Source organism: Triticum aestivum, chromosome 5B, assembly GCF_018294505.1.
Source record: "Triticum aestivum cultivar Chinese Spring chromosome 5B, IWGSC CS RefSeq v2.1, whole genome shotgun sequence".
NCBI lineage: Eukaryota > Viridiplantae > Streptophyta > Magnoliopsida > Poales > Poaceae > Triticum > Triticum aestivum.
Window position 1 is genome coordinate 65,731,995 of NC_057807.1, and position 23,533 is coordinate 65,755,527.

General features: G+C 47.9%; 3 pseudogenes; all 3 read left to right on the forward strand.

The window, feature by feature from the left end:
- Positions 1-223: 223 nt before the first annotated feature.
- On the forward strand, positions 224-9,371 carry LOC123114643 (putative receptor-like protein kinase At4g00960; annotated as a pseudogene).
- A 572-nt stretch (positions 9,372-9,943) lies between these two features.
- On the forward strand, positions 9,944-11,662 carry LOC123114644 (putative disease resistance protein RGA3; annotated as a pseudogene).
- A 1,358-nt stretch (positions 11,663-13,020) lies between these two features.
- LOC123114645 (disease resistance protein RGA2-like) lies at positions 13,021-22,220 on the forward strand (annotated as a pseudogene).
- The last annotated feature ends 1,313 nt before the right edge of the window (positions 22,221-23,533 follow it).

Below are 23,533 nucleotides of genomic sequence, written 5' to 3' on the forward strand. Positions count from 1 at the left end.
CGGCGTATGTTGGGCGGGGGTCGGTGGCCGCCCGTGGCCCGGCGCGGTGCCGGGCGCCGGGAGGGACGGCGCCGAGAGCGACACCGTGGCGCCCGCCGAGAGCGAGGCCGTGATGCCCGGCACGGAAGCGGCGGCGGTGGAGGAGTTGGCGGCAGCGGAGGTGGTGGAGTTGACGGGCAGCAGCGGTGGTGGCAGCGGTGGCGGAATTGGAGGTGGCGAAGACATGGTCGAAACCCGGGTACCTGATACCAGATTGGTGGGACTAGGGTTCCTACCAGTGCGGCTACGCAGGTTATAGGGACAAGGAGGAGGTGGACGAGGGCTGGAGCGGGCGCGCCGGCGAGTGGGCGCCGTCGCGGCTAGGGTTTAGGTGCGGCGGCGGTTGGCTGGTGGCGGCTAGGGTTCCGGCTCCTCAGGGAGCCGGGCAACAGAAGATGATAATATCTTTATTGCTTGATCTCAAACGATGTCTTACAACTAGTATTTATAACTTTAGCCTAAGATAACTTGCCTAAAATAACTTGCCTAAGATAACTTGTGGGTCAAGCCCCTAATACTAATGCCCGGTGGGCCTCTTTCGGTTATAGACCAAACCGGTCATAACATCATAGCTCTTCTTCTCCACTTCTTAGTTCCCACCCACTCTGTTTTCTTCTTCTTTTTTTGAGAGGAATCTGTCTGTTTCTGAAGATTTTTTTCTTTTTTTCCTATGTAGCGCAAGAAAAAGGGGCAGCATAACAGATTTTTGTGAGGCAGGTTTCAAATAAGGTATATTAAGCAGGTCTCAAGATTTTTATTTTTAAGTAGTATATAAAATTACCCATCAGTACTAGAACCAAACTAATCGCGTAGCCAAACAAATCACTTATGCACTCATGCCCTAGTTATCAGAATGCCAAATTTTCAATCGATCCCCTCTCAGTTACCATTTTGCATACAACAAGTTCATAGCTCTTCCTCTCAACTTGTTAGATCTCAGTTACCCTTTTTTCTGAGAGAGAGAGAGAGAGATCTGTCTGATTCTGAAGCCTGCAGGGGGATTCTTTTGCTTATGTAGTGCAGAAAAAGGGATTGCCAACATCAGCATAACAGTTTTTTTGTGAGGCAGGTCTCAAATATGTATATTAAACAGGTCCCAAGCAAATTTTGTTTTTAGGAAAAGAAACCTATTTCTTAGTAGAACCAAACTTCTCATCACGTAGCCAAACAAATCACCTACACTGCTGTCAGCTCTGCTGCCTCCAGCGCTGATTTGCTTGCTGCTACAACACGCATGGTTGAGTCAATTCAACTTGCTCTGCTTATTAATCAGATCAAACCGCTTTTCTTAATTTTTCTGAGCTCTTCCATTTGCGCTATCTCCAAGTAAGTTGAATAGCTGCAACTCTTACTTAATAATTCCACTTCATTTTATTTTTTTCAGTTATGGAAGTGCATTTTACAGAAATTTACTAGCGGTTCACTTGTCTGACTAATGCATGCACTCGAGGATTCAGTGTTGTGTCCGGTTTTCAGAAAAATGCATTATGTTGTTGTGTTTTGTCTGAGGAATTTTGTGATTTTCAGGGAGACGAACGTCTGAAGATTGAAATGGATCTCACGATCCAGTTGATAGAACAGATTACCAAAAGTTTCTCTGACGATCAAAAAATTGGTTGTGGTACGTATGGGGAAGTTTACAAGGTACGACGTGATTTCCGGATAGTAGTTATCACTTGCTATGAGCAAGTGCTCCATTTTAACACCGGGTTTTATCTAACAGGGAGTGCACAATGGTGAAGAAATTGCCGTTAAGAAGCTTTACAACATGCAAGGAATTGATGACACGGAATTTACAAATGAGTTCCGTAATCTTATGAAGGTCAAGCATCCGAACATTGTACGCTTAATTGGCTACTGCTATGAAATACGACATAGACATGTCGAGATGAATGGAGACCTTGTTTTCGCTAAAACAATAGAGCAACTTCTCTGCTTCGAATATATGGAGGGTGGAAGCCTTGCTAAGCATATTTCTGGTATGATGGTATTTCTAATACTTTTAATTCAATAGTTTATGTCCGACAGTCCAAGTATAATGTCTGTCTTTATACCTCTTGTGCAGATGAATCCTGTGGTCTTGATTAGCCCACTCGATACGAAATCATTAAGGGAATTTGTGAGGGTCTAAATCATCTTCATAATGGGCGGAGTGATTATATTTATCATCTGGATTTGAAACCGGATAATATACTGTTGGATAAAAACATGATGCCTAGGATTGCAGATTTCGGCATGTCAAGACTCTTAGCTTCATCCAAAACGCATATAACTCAAACTCTGAAAGGAACACTGTAAGTTGATTGAGCATGTCTGATCCATTTCTCTTCATTCAATGTCAATATGTTATGCTTGCATTGCCTTTACTGTATTTATCAATAACATGCAGAGGATACATGCCACCAGAATTCATTGACAAGCGCAGAATCACAAAGAAGTACGATGTGTTCATTGACAAGCCCAGATTGTGCAGAGGCTTCAGGAACTGGCTCCGGGAGACTTTCAGTGGGAGCTTGTTCTCATTGAGGAGCGCGTGTTCAGGGTTGACCTCCCGTCGGTAGAGGACTTGCGGCGGTTGCTGAGCTTTGGGATGTGTAAGGTGCCAGGTACTAATTGTATTCTGGAGTTTCAAGACTGGAAGAAAGTGGAGCCTAAGGGGAAGCCCCTTACTCAGGTGTGGCTGCGTTTTTCTGGGGCACCCTCTGAGGCTCTGACAGATGTTTGGGTTGTGGCTAGTCTGGGTATCATGGTTGGCAAAACTGAGAAAGTGGATATGACATTCACTCGCGCCCATGGGGTGGCCAGATTGCGAGTGAGTGTTCTAGACATCGAGTTCGTCCCGGATGTGGTTAACTGGACCTACAGGGGAGAGGTATTCCCTCTTGAGATTGAGTTTGAGGACTCTGAGTTGTTTGCCGAGGCGGGTGTTAGTACTGATATGGATATAAACGAGGGAGACGACAATGCGGGGGCTAGGAAGGATCCGACTGATGAGGCTGGTCGAGAGAGACCCAACGGGTCGGGACCGGTTGCTCAGTTGCCCCAGACTGGATCTGGGATAGAGCCGGCCCCATCTCCGTCGGTACCTCACAGCACGTTGAGGTTTGGATCTTTTGAGCCTGCGTCTGCTCCTCCTAGGCTTTGGAGCGATCGGGTGGAGTCTGAGGATGCTTTTGAGTGCTCGCTCCCGGTGCTGGATCTTATGCCGGCTGTTTGTCCAATGGTGGGAGACTGTGTGATGGGCCACTCGGAGACGACTTTGGGGGGGAAGGAATGTGGAGCCTCAGGTGGCCCCCTTCCCCCGTGGGATCACTGCGGTCTCATGCGGACGATTGGTGGCTGAGTCGATGCCTGCATCGCCGTCGTTGGCCGGCCGAGAGGGAGACCGTCTGGGGCAGGTGGCCTTGGACCCTTCCCCTTCGGCACCGGCTGCTGCTGCATCTCCTGTGCTGATCAGCGATTGTCAGGGGCAGGTGGCCCCGGCGACGTCAGCTTCGCCGCCGCTGGCCGGCCGTGAGGGAGGCCGTCTGGGGCAGGTGGCCTCAGACCCTTCCCTTTCGGCACCGGCTGTTGCGACTTCTCCTGTGGTGCTCAGCGGGAGTCTGGGGCAGGTGGCCCGGGTCCATCCCTCGCCTTCGGCTGCCGGGATGGTGACGCCCTCAGGCTTGAGGGTTGGGGCAGAGGGGGTGCTCGGGCAGGCGGCGCCGGCACCTACCTCACCCGGCCTCCTGTTCGTGCGCCATGGGAGCCTTCCGCCGCTGCCTCCTACGAGTGGCGCTACTCGGGAGGAGGTTATTGCTTTCGGTGGGATCCCTAACCCGGTCTCGAAGGGGAGACGGATGAGTTCTCATCTCCAGGACCACCCGGAGGTTGATGACATGCAGCAGAGGTGCGCTATGAGGGCGGCCAAGCTTCGTGACATTGAGGTCACTACCGGTATGTCAGTCAACTTATCCAATTCTATTTTGCATTTTTCTACGGATGAGATTATTCATAATGCAAATCAATTAGGGATTTTGCTAGGGAATACCAATTCTGAAATTTCCAACTCGGTTAATGATCTTGATCTGGAAGCGGAACGCGCTTTAGAAACCATTCGAAATCTTGCGGCAGTGAGACCTATGAATGATGCTGAGATTGATGCGTTGGGGGTGAGAGTGCTTGACAATTTGTGTGCGGACCTTGCACCACCCACTAATGAGTCCGACGAGGAGGAGGTTAGTGTAGAAGTTGTAGTGAATCAACCACCAGAGACCGGTTATGAGGACCGGATGGTGGACAATGATAAACCCAAACGTAAGTGGAAGCGGAAGGTGTATCCCGCATCCGCGGTACGTAGGAGCGCTAGGATTCGTACGGAAAAAAAATTTCATGATGACTTATGAAAGGAATCTTTTGGAATAGCAAAGGTCTGAAGGACTTGGCTAAACGAAGATTTCTCGCTGAGGCATCTCTGGAGCATCGTTTAGATTTCATTGCTCTCTCTGAAACTGGTAGAGATAATTTTGCTCCTCAGTTTCTTTCCTCTCTTGCGGGCGGTGTTGATTTCGACTAGCATTGCCTACCTCCGCGAGGACGATCGGGAGGTATCTTGCTAGGAGTGAGATGCGATTCCCTTGAGGTCCGGAGTGTAGTGATGGGCGACTTTGCGGTTAAGTTTCGGGTTAGGTCTAAAGTTGATGGTTTCAACTGGGCCTTGGTGGCGGTTTATGGTGCCGCGCAGCCGGAGCTTAAACCGGAGTTTCTAGCGGACCTTGTTCGAGTTTGTGGGTCCGAGCAGCTTCCGATGTTGGTCGGGGGTGATTTCAATATCATTCGGAGGAGAGAGGAGAAGAATAATGATAACTTTGACGGCAGATGGTCGTTTATGTTCAATAGCATTATTGAGAGCTTGGATCTGAGAGAGATAGAGCTTTCTGGTAGAAAGTTTACCTGGGCTAATGCCTTGCCTACCCCGACATATGAAAAGCTTGATCGAGTTCTCGCGAGCGTGGAGTGGGAACAGAAGTTCCCTCTTGTTACGGTCCAAGCTCTCTCGCGGGGAATATCCGATCACACACCACTGTTCGTGGACTCCGGGGAGCCGAACCATGTGGGAAACAAAAACACCTTCTCATTCGAGATGGCCTGGTTCGAACGTGAGGGGTTCTTAGACCTCATTGCCAGGGAATGGGCTAAGGGTGTAGGAGGTAGGACGGCTGTCGAGCGTTGGCAGAATAAAATTAGGCATATGAGAAGTTTCTTACGGGGTTGGGCTAAGCACCTCAGTGGGGTGTATAAGATTGAGAAGGATAGGCTCCTTTCTCTTATACAGGCCCTGGACATAAAAGCCGAATCCGCGATTTTGCTGCCTGCTGAGCTCCAGGTTAAAACGGAGGCGGAGAAGAGGTTGAAAGAACTTCTCCGTGAAGAAGAGTTGAAGTGGGTGTTGCGAGCTAAGGTTCGCAAAGTGGTCCAAGGGGACGCCAATACTCAATTCGTTCACCTGATTGCCAATGGTAAGCACAGAAAGAAGCGTATCTTCAAACTTGAACAAGATGAGGGTACTATTGTTGGGCAGGATAATCTCAAAACATATATTACAGAGTATTATAGGCAGTTATTTGGACCTCCGGAGGTTAATTGTGTGACCCTCGATGAGTCCAGGACTGAGGATGTACCTCAATTGTCTGCTGCCGATAATGATATCTTGCTCGCCCCGTTTTCGGAGAAGGAGGTGTTTGATGCTATTGCACAAATGAAAAACAATAAGGCTCCCGGACCGGATGGGTTCCCGGCCGAGTTCTATAAAAAGTGCTGGCACATTATTAAGGGGGATTTGTTACCTATGTTTCAGGATCTTTTCTCTAGACAGCTTCAATTATTTCACTTGAATTTTGGAACTATCACATTGCTCCCTAAGAAAACCGAGGCTGTGAGAATTGAGCAGTTCAGGCCAATTTGCCTCCTCAATGTTAGTTTCAAAATCTTCACCAAGGTCGGGACTAATAGGCTCTCACAGATTGCGCATTCTGTGGTGCAACAATCCCAAACTGCTTTCATGCCAGACAGAAACATCCTTGAAGGGGTGGTTGTCCTTCATGAAACGCTCCATGAAATTCACTCCAAAAAATTAGACGGGGTAATTTTTAAGGTGGATTTCAAAAAAGCGTACGATAAGGTCAAGTGGCCATTCCTCCAACAGGCATTGCGTATGAAAGGTTTTGATGATGCCTGGCGCCGGCAGGTCGAATCATTTACGCAAAAAGGGAGTGTGGGAATTAAAGTGAATGACGTTATAGGTCATTATTTCCAGACTCATAAAGGCCTCAGATAAGGAGATCCGATGTCCCCTATCCTGTTTAACATTGTGGTGGATATGTTAGCAATTTTGATAGGAAGGGCTAAGGAGAATGGTCAAGTGGGTGGCTTGGTACCTCATCTTGTTGATGGAGGTGTATCCATCCTTCAATACGTTGATGATACAATCATATTTATGGAGCACGACTTGGCCAAGGCGAGAAATATGAAGTTGTTGTTATGCCTATTTGAACAATTGTCCGGATTAAAGATTAACTTTCATAAGAGCGAGTTGTTCTGCTTTGGTAGAGCCAAAGACGAACAGGAGTCTTATAGGCAATTGTTTGGGTGCGAGTTGGGGAGTTTGCCCTTCTCCTACCTTGGTATTCCGATACACCATCGTAGGCTGACAAACAGAGAGTGGAAGTGTATCGAGGACCGATTTGAGAAGAAATTGAGTTGCTGGAAGGGTAAGCTCATGTCATATGGAGGCCGGTTAATCTTGATAAATTCGGTGCTCACGAGTATGCCTATGTTTCTCTTATCGTTCTTTGAGGTCCCAGTTGGTGTTAGGAAAAGACTGGACTTCTATCGATCATGTTTCTTTTGGCAGGGTGATGAACTTAAAAGAAAATACCAGCTTGCTAAATGGGATATTATCTGTCGACCCAAAGACCAAGGAGGGCTTGCATTTGAGAATCTTGAAGTTAAGAACAGATGCCTTCTTAGTAAGTGGTTGTGGAAGCTCGCTTCCGGGACTGAAGCCATGTGGGCGCAGATCCTTCGCAGCAAGTACCTCCAGACTAGAACTCTGTCCCAGGTAACAGTTAGGCCGACTGACTCGCCTTTCTGGAAAGGACTCATGAAAGTCAAACAATTACTGTTCAATAGGACAAGAGTTGTTATTGGAAATGGTGCTACTACACGTTTCTAGGAGGATACTTGGCTTGGCAACTCACCCTTGGTCATTCAATATCCGTCTTTATATCGTATTGCTCAACGAGGTGAGGTGTTCGTGGCAACGGTATTTCAATCTATCCCCCTTAATATTCAGTTTAGACGGTCGCTAGCGGGCAATCGTTGGGAAGATTGGCTCCATTTAGTTAGGAGACTGATGGAGGTTCAACTTTCTGACCAACCTGATGAATTACGCTAGAAGTTGACTAGGTCTGGAGTATTTACAGTTAAGTCAATGTATATTGATGTTATTAAAATTCCAACTTCCAAGAATGTCTGGGATGTCAAAGTTCCTTTGAAAATAAAAGTGTTTATGTGGTTTGTCCATAAACAAGTTATTCTAACAAAGGATAACTTAATAAAGCGTAATTGGACAAGACCTACTAGGTGTAGTTTCTGTGATCGGGATGAGACGATTAAGCATCTCTTTTTTGATTGCCCGTTGGCCAAGGTCCTTTGCCGGAGGGTCCACATTGCTTTTAACATTACTCCACCGACTACTGTTAATGCTTTATTTGGGACTTGGCTTAATGGGATTGAGTCTACCTTAGCAAGACATATTCGGGTTGGAGTCTGCGCTTTGCTGTGGACCATCTGGCTTTGCAGAAATGATTTGGTTTTTAACAGAACATCACAGATTCATTTTTTGTAGGTTATTTTCCGAGCTACGGCAATGATCCGTTCGTGGTCGCTACTCACTCCGATGGAGGCCAGGGAGCATTTGGTTACTGGGTCTATCCGTTGGGAGATGGTAGCTCGGGATATTTTCAACCGGTTTGGATGGCGGTCATGTAATAGGATAGGCAATTAGTTTACCTACCTTTTTTAGCCAGCCGGTTGTGGCATTTTTTCCTGGCTAGTTTGTGTATCTAGCCTTTTGCGCTCTGTGTGAGCTGCCTTTTCTTTCTTTAAGTTTGAGACTTTGGAACTTTGTTGGCACAATTTGATTATTGGTTAATAAGATGGCCGTATGCATCACTCTTGATGCAGAGGCCGGGGAGCCCCCCCTTTTCGAAAAAGTGTTGGTGTCATAATTTTACAAATAATGGCTGGAGCTCAGGGCTACAACAATTGTTGTGAGATGACTTCTCCCCAACAGTTTATCGAGCTTGTAAGCCTCTGTACTATATTTTGAGCAAATGTTATGTTTTTTCTGGTATCATCACACTATCCAAGAATGCGTGCGCTTATGAATCTTTATATATATACCGCAGGTACATGAGAACTGGAAGAAAAGGCTTCAAGGGATGCCAATGCAGGAAAATACTTACTTAATTGACATCCTAGCAGTGCAGAGATGTATTGAACTCGCAGTGAGATGTGTGAAGGCCGATCCCGTAAAAAGGCCTAGTATAATGGACGTCGTCGATGAACTGAATAAACTAGATGCTGACATTAAGAATATATCACTTCCAGGCCAGGTAACATTCAGGCTCTCCTTTCGAATGAAACTCATCAAAACTTTGGGAACTTCAGTAATTTGGTGGATCCTAAATATTTCGGTGGCATGTGTATCTGAGCCAAATTCATACAGAACACAAATTAACATTGGTCATATTTCCACTAGCCAGAGATCACTCAAAGTTATGTGGATTTTTTTGTCATTTGGCCGAAGTAGAATCTCCATTTTTTCAGTTATTTTAGTGATTTGGTAACATGGGTACACTATGACCACATTAACTCCATGATCTATTTTATTCTCATTGCAGGAAACTTCTGACTCCAAAGATCTTGAGCTTGATTCAGCCCTCGAGCTACGCTTCCCATTTGAGCTAAACAGGGACATATCATGTTGTATGCAGCTAATCAACAAGACAAACGAGTTCGTTGCATTCAACATCAGAACCAATAAAATGAAGTACATTGCACGGCCAAATAACGGGAATATGGCACCATATTCCAAGATTTATATCACATTTACATTGCTGGCACAAGACAAGGAGCCACCCTATATGCGGTGCCAAGACATGCTCATTGTGCAGAGCACTAGGCTCAGCATGGAATCCGGTGATGAGATCACTGACGAGTTCTTCGAGAAGGCTGTGGCAAGTAGGGTGGTGGATGAGGTGAAGTTGCCGATTGTCTATGTTGTGTAGTTACTGTGCTGGAGCATGAGTGAAATCCATCTAGGTGAGTGACATGATGAGGAAAACATAGAGGCTCATGACTTCCATAAAGTTCTGCGGATATTTGAGAGTAGATTCTGATTAGAGCATCTCCAACGGCCGCCCCAAACGACGCGCGCGCGGGGTAAACCCAGCTTTTAGCGCGCGCGGGGCGGTTTGCCGCGCTCCAGCGGCCGCGGGAAACAAGCGTGCGGGGGAACCGTTTGCGCATGCGCGCGAAAAGGCGCCAGCTCGCGCGCAAGATTTGGCGCGCCGCTTCGCGCGCGCCTATAAAAGTGTTGCGCGTGCTACGCGCCTTCTCCACGCTTTCTCTTCTCCTCTTCCTCTCCCTCTCTGCCACGCGCCGCTCCAGCGCCCCGCCACCGCCGCGCCGCCGAGGAGCGTCTGGCTACCGCGACGTCCGCCTGCGCCCCAACGGCAGCTACTCCGCGGAGATACGCTCCGGCGAACTCCGGCTCGGCCTCGGCACATACGGGACGGCGCGCGAGGCCGCCCGCGCGTACGACGCGGCGGCGTGGCGCCTAGGCTTGCCGCGCGGCCAGATGAACTTCCAAGATGTGTACACGCTCCAGCAAGCGCTCAACTTCGCCCCGCTGCCTCGTCTGAACACGGCAGAAGACCGTGCGGAGCACGCCGAGCGGCAACGCCGCCTCCTCGTCGCCCAGGAGGACGAGCGGGTCATGGCGGAGTGACGCCAGCGCCACCCGGAGGACGTCGCCTACGAGCAGGCCTACTGGGCAAGACACCGCGAGGAGGACACGCGAAGGCGCCGCGCGACACGGTTGGACAAGCGTCGGCGGAAGGCGTTGGCGAATGCGCAGTCCGACCTCGTTGCAGCAGGTGGGCAGTCGTTCTTCACGCCGAACGATGAGCGGTGGCTGGACATCTGGCTAACTACCTCGGACGACACCGCCGATGATGATAGTGGTGATGATGATAGCGACTTAGAGTAGTTTTTTAATGCAATCTATGTTTTTTATCGTTTGTCGTTTTTATTTATGCAATCTATGTTTCGGATGTAAAATGCCTTTGTATCGTTTAAAATCTATGCAATCTATCTAGTTTTTTTAAAATTTCTGCTTTCAATGCCAACATTTCTAGTTTGTAGAACGAGTGCACGCGCTGCATTTTAGCGCGGCTGCTGGAGCGGGCGCAGCGCGCCGCGCCAAACCAAGCGATGGGCGCGCGCTAAAGCTGTTTTTTGCGCGCGCCGCGTTCGGCGTCTGTTGGAGATGCTCTTATGTCGGTAATCTTACAAAAAGACTAATATGAACTTAGATCTGTATCCAAAGAGGAGGAGGAGGAGGACGACAACTAGATTTATCTATTTTTATTTAGTTTTTTAGTTAATGTTTATAGTTTTAATCAATGTAGACGAGACTTTCACCAGCTATTTTATTTCATTTAATGTGAAAATTCATCCATGAAATGCGTCCGTTTGTGTTGGACGCAACAACGGACCGATGGACAAAACCAAACGTTTTGGTTTGCGCCTGACCAACCTAAACGAACAAAAAAAGGGACAAATTCCATGTCCATTTAGGTTTGCCCTTATCGGTCACAAGATGTCTTGCGCGTATGTAAAAAACCTAGCCACCGCGACTCCTACCCCTCCCTCCTAGTCTCGCCGCCGGATAATCGTCTTAGAAAGCTATTTACTGGTAAGAGTATCCTTATTGTTTTAGATGACCTGTGGGAGGAGAATCCAGATGACTTAAATGATTTGGTGACTATGCTAAAGCTTGGCACCCAAAGAAAGGTCATTGTCATAGTTACTACACGTGATGAAGGCATTGCGAAGATAATTTGTGGTCCTGCAGTTACACCATACAAGCTGGAGATTTTGACGGATGATATGTGCTGGACCATAATAAAACAAAAAACTGCCTTGGAAGATCGAGCCGACAAAGAACAATTGAAGCAGTTTGGAAGGGAGATATATAGCAGCCAAGTTTGGAGGTGTGGCCTTAGCGGCTCACTCACTTGGATACATGTTGAGGGGGATGACATCTGACCAATGGGAGTCAGTGAGGGACAATTGCATCTGGAATTTATCTACTCAGAAAGATCCATCATCGAGAATCCATAAAGTGTTTGCATCCTTGCTGTTAAGCTATAGCCATATGCCTGATTGGTTGAAGTTGTGCTTTTTGTATTGCGCAGTCTTTTCAAAAGGTTGCAATATAGTGAAGTATGATCTGATTCACCAATGGATTGCTCTTGGATTCATCGAGCAATCCAGGATATTTGGTTCTATGTAGCTCTGTGAGAATTATGTCACGCAACTTTTGGGGATGTCTTTTCTTCAATATTCAAAGACACCTTTTTTGACGCGTTACTACATAATTTGGCTCTTATTTCCAATCTTAGGTATTCCAGCTCACATACTGTATATTTTCATGATGACTCCAGGAGCAAAAGCATTATGGTGCACATGCTCCTGTCGCAATTCTTCTTGCACATTTTTTCCTGAAAATTTTAGAAATGTGTATGTTGCACACATGTACTATGCTACGCTCAGTAACCATTTTTTTTTAACAAGCACAGGAATTATGCAAAAAAAAAATGCACACATTGTTGGCCTAATTTTGCCAGTTATGGGTAACAAATATGGATGGTAAAAATAATAGCACTATCTCTCATACTCTAATACAACCCACAATTGCGAAATTCGTTTTTGGAATATGCAAGAGTGTATGCTAGTACTCCCTTTGTAAACTAATATAAGAGCGTTTAGATCACTACTTTAGTATTCTAAACGCTCTTATATTAATTTACGGAGGGAGTAGTTGCTAATGTGTCTATAGGACACGCTCGTTTCTGGATGGTCAACAGGCAGTCAGTGGGAGACCTTTGTGCCCACGGTGCTCGCCACCGTTAGTTAGTCAGAAGGCGCTCAAGGAGCACTCTGCGTGCGACACTCTAGTTGATAGGCGCTGCATCAGTGACATTTTGGCTGCTGTCAACGTACATGGCATCGTCGAGTTCATCCACCTGGCAGATATCATGGAGGCCCGGATCCTAGCCTAGCTTCAGAAGATCGCCCCCCAGACGGACGAAGACTTCCCATCCTGGCCTCCTTACACTCGCCCTCCCAAGCAACAGTAGCTTAGCTTCCTACACTGGGCTTTGGCTGTTTTGCTTTGTTTTCTTGTGCTGCTTTTTTTGCCTTTTCTTGCTCAAGTCTCTCAGCTTTTCTCTACTTCCGCGTCTTGTTACTGCTTTCTCGGTTTCTCCTGTAATATGTGTTTGCAAAACAAATTTGTCCTGCATAACTAACTAACTTCTTAACCTTTATGGATTTCACTTTAACCCTCTTCTTGCGTGATCTCCTAGGCACAACTTTGACCACTGCATGTCTTTCAGCTCAGGAACCTGTTTGGTCCTACCAGCTTTAGTTGATACTATACACACAACGTCAATTTTTTCCAAATTACCATGAAAATATCATATACCCACATGGAAGCACTTGCATCGATATACTACTCATTATACAGGCAGTAGTTCCATTGATAAACATACAACTACAAAACGAAATAAATTCAAACTTCTAACGTTAGGTTTTTTGTTTTTGCTACAGAGTGATAAAAATCAAGACAAAGATGCTACATTGTTCACGATGCATGACCTAGTGCATGATCTCGCAAAGGAGATCTTGGCCCATCAAATTAACACCGAGGGAAAAAAAATGCCGCTATGCATTGGTCACAGATTGTGGCAAGTCATTGCAATTTTCTTTTCCTGCAAATATATGGGCGCTGCATTTTAGGGACTGTGGCAAACAAGAACTTTCTGGTGTTGCATTTTCAACAGCTAAGTGTCTCCCTGTCTTGGATTTAAGTGAATGCCTTATTCATAAGTTACCTGATTGTGTTGGGCAACTGAAGCAACTGAGGTTTCTTCGTGCTCCACGGATACAAGATAAGATGATTCCCGACTGTATCACCGAGCTGTCAGAATTAAAATATCTGGACCTTAGAGGCTCTGAGAAAATCTCAGCATTGCCGGAGTCAATTGGTGACATGAGAGCTCTGATGCATCTTGATTTATCATGTTGCTATGAGATCTATGAACTCCCAAAATCCTTTGCAGAGCTGAAGCAGTTGGTGCATTTGGATTTATCATACTGCAGAAGAATATCTGTATCAGAAGCTTTTGGTGGATTTACCAAACTTCAGTATTTGAGTTTAGCTGGACTAACAATTATAGATGCAGATAAGAGAGGGCTGTCAGAGGTCATTGGTAACCTAACGAAACTCAGGTATCTAAATCTATCAGGGTATCTGGGCAGTAATGTCACATCAGATCAAATTGACAGCTTCATTGGCTCTATCAGCGCACTTTCCAGTTTAGAGAATCTGGTCTTGCCTTATAGTGATTTGATTGTCAGTATACCAGAAAGTATTAGCAACCTCAAGAAGCTTCACTGCTTTAAACTGAAGAAGCTTCCCGATAGCATGGCTCAGATGGTTAGTCTGAAGGTTCTACATGTGACATATTTTAGTTTGGATGAACTGGCGGTCTCTCGGTTCAATCTGGCCCCACTGCCACACTTTGTGGTGCATGCTTCTAGTGATAAATGTAGCAGCAATATCATTCAGCTTCAGCATATAAATACTGGTAAGCTGACAATAGATAGACTTGAAAATGTGAAGTCTGCGAAAGAGGCACACAGAATAAAACTGATGCAGAAGCAAAAAATTGAAGAGCTAAAATTTAAATGGACTGTAGCTGCCAAGAGGTTTGTGGATGACATGGAGGTGTTGGAAAAACTAGTGCCACCGAGCAGTGTACGGAGATTTTCTATTGTTGGTTACAGTAGTGTCAGCATTACCGAAAAAGGCTTTCGCCCCGCTTTATAAATAAAGCAAACCGCCACAAAGCATACAACCGAAGCAAGTTCACACACACCACCCGAGTCTCACAACACAGTAAACATGTTCTGCTGAGGGCACAGCTCAACAAGCCCAAAAGAAAGAAAGAAAACAATACACTCCAGACGCAAGGAGTCTAGTCTGGATCCGGCGGAGGCGGCGGCGACAGGCGGACGGCCATCGAGCGGAGGTCGGCGATGAAGGCTGAGATGGCGTCACGGTCCGGGGGACGGCTAAGCGGCCGCCAAAGCTACAAGAAACCCGAGAGTTTGTAGAGAGCGTTAGTAGCGCGACGGAGGGGGGTACGCTGGATCACAAGCTTATTGCGAACGGTCCAAAGAGTCCAGGCAAGAACCCCAACCTCAAGCCACCTAATATGGCGAGAGGACGCGGGAGACATCTGGAGTTCAGCAAATAAGTCCAGAAAATTGGTGTGGCACCAACTTCCACCGACAACCTCGCGAAAGCAGCTCCAGAGGAACTGGGCGGAGACGCAAGCGAAGAAAATGTGGTTCGAGTCTTCAGGGACACCACAGAGCCGGCAGATAGCAGTGCCCGGGCCATTGCGCTTGCAGACCTCCACTCCAGACGGGACCCGACCGCGAATCCACTGCCACATGAAGATGCGAATCTTCAGGGGAACGCGGACGGACCACACCATCGATAGGGGGAGGGGGGCGGAGGAGGGGGCAATGGCCATGTACAGCGACTTGGTAGAGAACTGGCCCGACGGCTCCAGACGCCAGCGCACAAGGTCCTGACTCCCATCCACCAACGGCTCATGCAGAGCAACGCAATCAAGCAACTCACGTCAGGCGGCGGATTCCGCCGGTCCAAAGGGCCGACGGAAAGCAAGGCGCCCTAAGTCAAGAAGGGCCCTATCGACAGAAATCATGGGGTCGACGGAGATAGAGAAGAGGGTGGGGAAGCGGGCCGCAAAGGGAGAGTCTCCGGCCCAGCGATCAAACCAGAAGAGCGTCGAGAGGTCGGACCCCACCGAAATGGAGGTTCCAATGCGAAGCACCGGGAGAAGCTGGACAATAGACTGCCAGAACTGAGAACCGCCCGATTTCTGGCAGAAGGCAAGGGGTTGACCCCGCAGGTATTTATTCCGGATAATGTCGAGCCAGAGGCCACCTTGACCCTGCGCGATGCGCCAAAGCCAACGGGAGAGAAGGGCAATATTCATCCTTTTAGAGCACATGATGCCCAGGCCACCCTGCTCCCTGGGCTTGCAAATGTCAGGCCAGCTGACCATGTGATACTTCTGCTTGCCATGCTTGCCAGCCCAGTAGAATCGGGACTGAATTTTGGCGATCTCCTTATGGAGGGACTCATGGAGGCTGTAGAAACTCATAAGAAACAAGAGGAGGCTGGAAAGGGATGAGTTGATGAGAATAGTCCGGGCCGCCTTAGAAAGCCACCTCCCCTACCAGGGCTCGCACCGGGATTGGAGCTTAGCCACAGAGGTCCGCAGGTCCGCGACGGAGAGTCGCGAATCGCTAATGGGCGTCCCTAGGTAGGAAGTGGGGAAGGAACCCAGGCGGCAATTAAGTCTGTTGGCGATGGCCACAGACTCAGAGGGGGAATATCCCATCACCATAACATCACTCTTGTCGAAGTTGATCTTGAGGCCCGACATCCGTTGGAAGCAGAGAAGGAGGAACTTAAGGTTGGCGATGTCCGCCTCCGAGCCTTCGACCATGATGATCGTGTCGTCAGCATACTGAAGGATGGAGATCCCCGAGCCCCCAGAAAGGTGGGGGGTAATCCCACGAATGTGGCCAGCGGCTTTTGCCTTATCAAGAATGGAGGCAAGAGCGTCCACTACCATATTGAAGAGGAACGGGGAGAAGGGGTCGCCTTGGCGCACCCCACAAAGGGTAGGGAAGAAAGGACCAATCTCGCCGTTGATGTTGACCGCCGTGCGACCGCAAGAGACCATTTGCATGACTCTAGTGATCCATCGGTCATCGAAGCCCTTCCGAAGAAGGACTTCCCTGAGGAAGGTCCAGCTAATAGTGCCGTAGGCTTTGTGGAAATCGATCTTCAGAAAAACCGCCTTAAGGCGTTTAACCCGGACCTCATGGAGAACCTCATGAAGTACCAGGACACCATCCAGGATGTACCGGCCCTTAATGAAGGCCGACTGGTTAGGGTGGGTTATCCGATCCGCAAGCAGGGTCACCCTAGTGTCAGCATTCCTGATTGGCTTATGGGTATTCGGCAGTATCTCCCTAACCTCACAGAAATAGTTTTGTCTGATCTTCCTAAGTGCAGCAAGCTACCACCACTCGGTCAACTACCAAACTTAAAAGAGGTGAATCTCTACCGGATGGAGGGCTTGGAAGAGTGGAACACAACACATTGCAGTGGCAAGGAAGGTTCAGATCAGCTCATGTTCCCTAAGCTTGAGACCTTGAGGATAGAGCAATGTGGCAAGCTGAGGATAAAACCGTGTCTGCCTAGAGCTACCTATTTGTACACAGAATATTGTGACACGGTGCTATCATCATGGGGAGAGAGCTCTTCACACAGCAGTGCTTCCTCGTCTTCTCCATTAACGTGTCTGAATGTTGCTGAAAGCAAGGTGCCCATGCATCGGTGGAGGTTGCTTCACCACCTCCCTGTCCTTCATAGGTTAATTATCAGTTGTTGCAGTGATCTGGCCGGCTCGCCTCAGATCATCCACAGCATCTCTTCCCTTAGTGTATTGTACCTCGAAAATTTGTCCCAAGCAAAACTGCCTAGATGGTTGGTTCATCTGACATCTCTGCAGGAGCTAACTTTGTCTTGGTGTGCAAGCATGACACTACCGGAGTAGTTTGGAGAACTAACCTCTCTCAAGAATTTGAAGATCGAGGAGTGCGATGAGATCAGGTCTTTGCCCGACAGCATACAACAACTGACGAAGCTTGAAAATCTGTACTTGGACGATTGCCCTACATTAAAGGAGTGGCTTAAATCAGAGCAGAACCAAGTGAAGCTCGCTCACATCAAACACGTGGTATGTGTGTCCAAGCTATATGGTCTATTGCTTTTACTCTTACTATAAACAACTCTTTTCTTTCACCGCAAATATAAACACGCATGGAAGTGTCGAATTGGGTCGCCCTATATTTTTGTTTTGTTTATTATATCGGACACCTGACGATGTCTAGATTGCTGAGTAAATTGCGCGGTGCTTGCACTAAGTAGCCATCTAAGAAGAAAGTGATTCTGGTTGTAATTGTGCTATACATGCTGTGTTGGGTTGATTATACTGTTTGTGTTGTTCAGTTCTTCTTATGGGACTCAGATGAAGACGACAACTGGGATGAAGAAGAAGACATAGCAGATGTCTTTCAAAGACTTAGCCTAGAAGATACTGCAAGCGGATGAATAAACGTTAGGCGCACCAAAAAGTGATGATTAAGAAGACCGTTGACTTGACAAAGATGGAAAAACCGGAATGCCGAGGGCCCTGCATGTTACTGAATCTGTAGTCTCAGGTGTTTAGCGTATGATGGTGTAGTGATACTAATCTGTGATTTCTTTCTTCTGGGGAACTTCCTTGTCTATTCATGAGTTGACTTGTACAGTAGGCCATGCCATTGCCCTAATTCGTTATTTACTACCAGTAGTCCATATGTTTTTTTTTTTAGAAAAGGAGGATGACCCCCGGCCTTTGCATCTGGGCGATGCATACAACCACTTTACTAATTATTCTCACAAGATCTTACAAAGCCATACAATAGCAAGACTAAAGCCACCGTCGCTACACCTATCCAATTGATGAAGGGGCGCAGATAGTCTAGGCCTAATACCAAACAAATATCGCAGCCAAACCTAAACATCTAAGACCTGAGGTACCAACCAGGACGCCCGATGCAGCAGGACCAAGCTCGTCTCGCGCCCGATGCAGCAGGACCGAACTCGTCTCGCGCACGATGCTGTAGGACCGAGCTCATCTCGCGCTTGGGGTAGCAGGATGGGTCGGTGGATGCCGGTTCTGGCCGACCTATTGGGTCTCGACGCTGGGGGTTGCCCAGCGGCGCGAAAGGTGGGACCTTTTCGCTCGTCTCTTTCGTTGGGGTGCGCCGGGTCACGGGTGAGGTGGTGTCGAGGTCTTGGATGCTGGGGCGGCGGCCCTGGTGGTGGTGGTGGCGCGGTGCTCTTGGACATAGCCCGTGCCTTGGTGCTGCCCGCTCATCATGGCCGTGTGGGCGGCGTGGTTGCCGGGGTGTGGCGTTCGGTGGCGGTGAATGTTGGCCGAGGTGAAAACCTGCTCTATCTTCGGACGGACCGGCGGCGGCGAAGATCGCTCCCTTCTTGAAGGCGTCGTCGCGGCTCTCATTGCCCGTCATGCGGCTCCGGGGGAAACTTTGATCCTTGGATCGGGCGGTGGCGGCGCTCCGACGTCGTTTCCTTCCTGAAGGCGCCGCCTTGGAGCGCATGGTTCGTCATATGTAGCTTCATATCTTCGGGGCGGTAGTGCTAAGAGTAGTGTTGCTGCGGTCAGCGCCTTTGTATCCCGTCCTGGGTGTGTGCGTGTGTTGCTGTGGCGTAGCGTGTGGTTGTAATGGATGCTTGTGGGTTGTTGCTTTATATATAAAGCGGGGCGAAAGCCTTTTTCGGTAATCAGGACGCCTGCCGGGTATGGGCACCTACCAGTCCGGCGCACTCCTCAACCAGGGCGCCTGCCGGGTATGAGGCCGCCGCAGCCACCTGCCACCAATCCATCTTCAGTGTTGTACTGCTGCATCAACCTTGTCCGGTCTAACTGCCGTCGACGCCACCACGACCCCAGACAGCGCCACCTCCCTGCGCGAGTTCATCTCCGCTCATTGGACTCCGGATCTCCACAGCGCCACGCCGCCAAGATCCGCCGCCATCAATGTATAAGATGAAGTACCACTCCACCAAAGAAATCGTCCTCTGTTCCCCGAGCCCGTGTGTACCTCCATGAATGACGCCCCCAAGGGGGAAACGACACCAGAGCGCCGCCATCATCCGATCAACTGATCTAGGGTTTCCCCGGAGGTAGCAGAGAGTGACCTTGAACTTCTCCACGGCGATGCCTTCAAGAAGGGAACGACACAGACAGCGCTGCCACCACCGGCCTTTGCAGTAGTCAAAAGCAAGTTTTCACTCAGATCTGTTCGAAGAACCTTCATCTCTCGTGCACGGGCCTCCGCGTCCTGCGACGTCCCCGGGAGCGGGATCCCAAGATCCGCCGCCACCGACGCTGCCACTAGGACCCACCACCCGACCGTCATCCCTGAAGGAGACGACACCACCACCGTGCTCGGATCCGGCATCACGCCAATGCCTTCGGCCGCCCCCAATCAGATCGGTGAAGGAGGGTAGCCAACGCGAGCGCCCACCACCGCTTAGGACCGCCGGACGGCGCCCGAGCCCAACCACCCGAAGGAGAACCGATCTGGGGCGGGAAACCCCAGATCCGTCGCCGCCAGCCCCCGCAGCGCCGTCGGGATCCCATCGGGCCGCCGCCCGAGCGCGCCAACTCCGCCTCCATGCTGTACGCCCAGGGACGCCGATGCATCTCAGCCAGAGGATCCCCTCGTGAAGAAAGGAGGAAGGCCCGCCGTCCGCCGTCCGCCGGGCGAGCTTCGCTCGCCGGCCTCCTTCGGCGGCGGCGGGGAAGAAGGGGAGGAGGGAGGTCGAGGGCGGCGGCGGTTGGGGCGCCTGAGTCGCCCCCCTGGAGGCGACGCGAGCGAGCGACGTCTGCCAAAGTATGATGTTGTGTTTGTGAAAAAACTGAGATGAATCTGAAGAAGCCTGACTGATCACCGTGTTTGCCCTCTTTATGTACATTCCGCGTTCTTATTGCAGCAGATCGCCTCTCAGCCGACGAAGATTTCTCATCCTGGCCTCCCGAGCAACAGAATTAGCATCATAGCTTAGCTTCCTATACAGGGCTTTGGCTGATTTATTTTGTTTTGCTTTGTCTTTTCTGAGTTTTGTTGCCTTTTGTTCGCTGAGCTCTCTCTGTTTTTCTCTACTTTCATGCTAAGCCTTCCTAACGCTTTCTCCTCAACGCATTTAACTTTGACTAGTTGTTTGCTTAGTCCACTGCGCTAACTTCGTCTTAACCTCTATGGAGTAACGTTGACCCTTTTCTTGTGTGATCTAATAGGCACAACTTTGACCACTGCATGTCTTTCAATAACCTATTTGGTCATACCAGCTTCAGCTGATACTATACTCACAACGACAAAATATTGTTCCAAATTAATGGCCATGAAAATATCATACCCACATGGCCATTGATATACTACTCTATTTATGTACATTTTTTTTTACGGTTATATGGCAGCACTTCCATTGATAAACATACTACTACAAAATTCAAAACTCTAACATAAATTTTTTTTTTTTTGCTGTAGAGTGATACACAACGAGACAAATATGATACATTGTTCACGATGCATGACCTAGTGCATGATCTCGCAAGAGAGATTTTGGCCCATCAACTTAACACCGAGGGAAACAAATGCCGATATGCATTGCTCACAGATTGTAGCAAGTCATTGCAGTTGTCTTTTCCTGCAAATATATGGGCTCTGCACTTTAGGGGCTGTTACATGCAAGAACTTTGTGATGGTGCATTTTTGTCAGCTAAGTGCCTGTACCAAACTTTCGATGAGAAGGATCCCAAGGAGGACCATGCGGCCGGGGAAGATGTATAAAAGATGATAGATGAAGAAATCTTGAGGGGAAAACGAGGATGATCTGGGGATGAGGTTGAGGAGGGAGGTATAGCAAGATTTACGGGATTGATAATCATTACTTGCCAAACTGGCCGGTTGTGGGACAACTTAGCATACGGGGGAAGGAACGGAAAAAGGGAAAGGAGGGATCGATCGGCTGGACGAGAGGACGAACGTAAGAGGGGAGAGGGAACCTTACGTTTCTTTTAGATAGCAGAGATAGAGATTTGATGCCTCATATGTGTAGATTGCTACAGATTAAAATATATGACAACTGCACTAATTATGCATCTAAGAAGAACTGAATTATGGTTTTAATTGTGCTACTATACCATGGCCAGCTGCACATGGTCAGTTGTTCTGATTATATTGTTCTGTTGTTCAGATCGTCCCAAGATCATTAATGGCACAGGAAGAGGAGACTCCAAAGATCATTCGAGCAGCTCCCATTCATGGTACTATTGTGATGGATGAGGTGGATCCGGATGTGCTGTATAGTGCTGTGATGAACATGCCTGGCTTTGCTGAGGAATCTCTATTAGTTGCCCTGTCTCAGTTGATGGACAACACTGCTCAGGGCTCTGCATATATGGCCATGAGCGAGGAGGACCGGGTATCATGGCTCATTAACTTCCTGAAAAAATACTACTCCCTCCGTCACGGTTTAGAAGGCACAGTTAAATTTGCGTGCGTTTCCACAATAGACAAGGTTTAGGGCGCATTGCATTTATTTCTAGTAGCTAATTAGTACTCCGGAGTACTATTTCTATATGCATGCGTAGTGTGAATGCTATTTTTTAGCCCATCTCACAACCAATAGATAACCACCTAGGTCCCAGAGAATTTCCAAGCGCGCCTTCTAAACCGTGACGGAGGGAGTAGTCCCTCCGGCCCCATTTAATTGACGCGACCCGGAAGCTAAGTGGTGAAGCACACAAGTATAGGTCGCGGCAGTTAATTAGAGCCAGAGGGAGTACTGAGTTTTAACTGTTGCTGGTTGGCCGTAATTATTTTGCAGCGTTATGTGACTGTAAACACACTGTATTTTCTTTTGCTGTCATAAGTGAAGATAGATGAGATTTACAGACTGCAGTGCAACATCTACTGTTCTGTTGCAGCATCGTTTTGTGAAAATTGAGAAGATAAATCTCAATTGTTTATCCAGTTCTCTATCCCACTCCCCTACTGTCGTTAACAAAGAGGAGAAATGGGTGCAGATGATGTGCAGTTAGCAGAAAGATGGAATATACTGCATTTTGTATCTAATGTGGTGATCCTGAATCTTACTGGATTTATCCCGTTTCACAAGTGATGGCATGGCAAACTGTGATGTGAGTATATACATTTTGCAGCAGATACTCTGTGCTGCATTTCTTGTTGGATTGGCTCACATCAGATTATGCGTCCCTGCCAAGCTGTATGTTGCACTGTTTTTTGTTCTCGCATCTATTTCTCTATCTGTAAATATATACTATATGTTACATGTCATATCATGAGAATTGTCGAATCAGGTATCTTCTTTTTTGTCTATTTGATACCTCATATGTTTAGATTGCCGAGTAAAATACGCCACACTTGCACAAACTATTCATATAAGAAGAAGAAAAAGGATGCATGGTTTTAGCTGCGCTATAGCATGGATAGCTGTGTGTGCTCTGTTGTTTTGTTTTTTACTAATCCGATCCATATTACGCATCCAGATCCGTATCTAGGCAAATCTAAGATAATTTATATGGTTCTGAGGCAGTATATTTGTTGTTCAGGTCTTCCCAACATCATTGAAGGTACAGGAAGGTACTGTGACTGATGAGGTGCATCCAGTTGTGCTTTATAGCGCTGTGGTGAACAATGCTTTTCCTCGTAGACAAATAAAATTTGCGCAACTGTCGCGTATTTTACTCTGTAATCTAGACTTCTAGACAAATGAGGCGTCATATAGAAGAAGATAATAATATGTACACCTAATTTGACAACTTATGAGGGAAATATACTCATGCAATGTGTGTACAGTATATATTTGTGGTTAAAGACAGAATTGTCACTAGTCAATTCGAGAATGGACGCTTGGCATGCACATACACTGATGCAAGTGAGCTTCATCCTGTTCTCCTTTGATTCAAACCACTTCTCTAATGCAGGGCAGCCAAGAATGAATATATATATTCAAGCTTGGTCAGTTCTTGTAAATCATCTCGGCAGTTCTGCCTGGTCGAGGGAGGAGAGGCTGTGGATGATCTCAGGTCAGATCACTGCAACCTTTGGTAGTTAACTTACAGAGGGCAGGGGGGGTGGTGAAGCAACCCCCACTGATGGATAGGAATCTTGCTCTCTTCAACAGTACCTCAGGGTGTGCTCCATCAACGCAAAGAGCACCACGGAGAAGAACGTGTCGCCTTCACCTCTGTCATTTCGTCTTTTCATTCTCATTGTTACAGCACAGATTAAAACTGAATGCCCTACCCTTGACTTCTTTTGATCTTCACCCATGTTCCGTAATGTAAAGCTTCTTCAGGTTCATCTCAGTTTTCACAAACAGAGCATCATA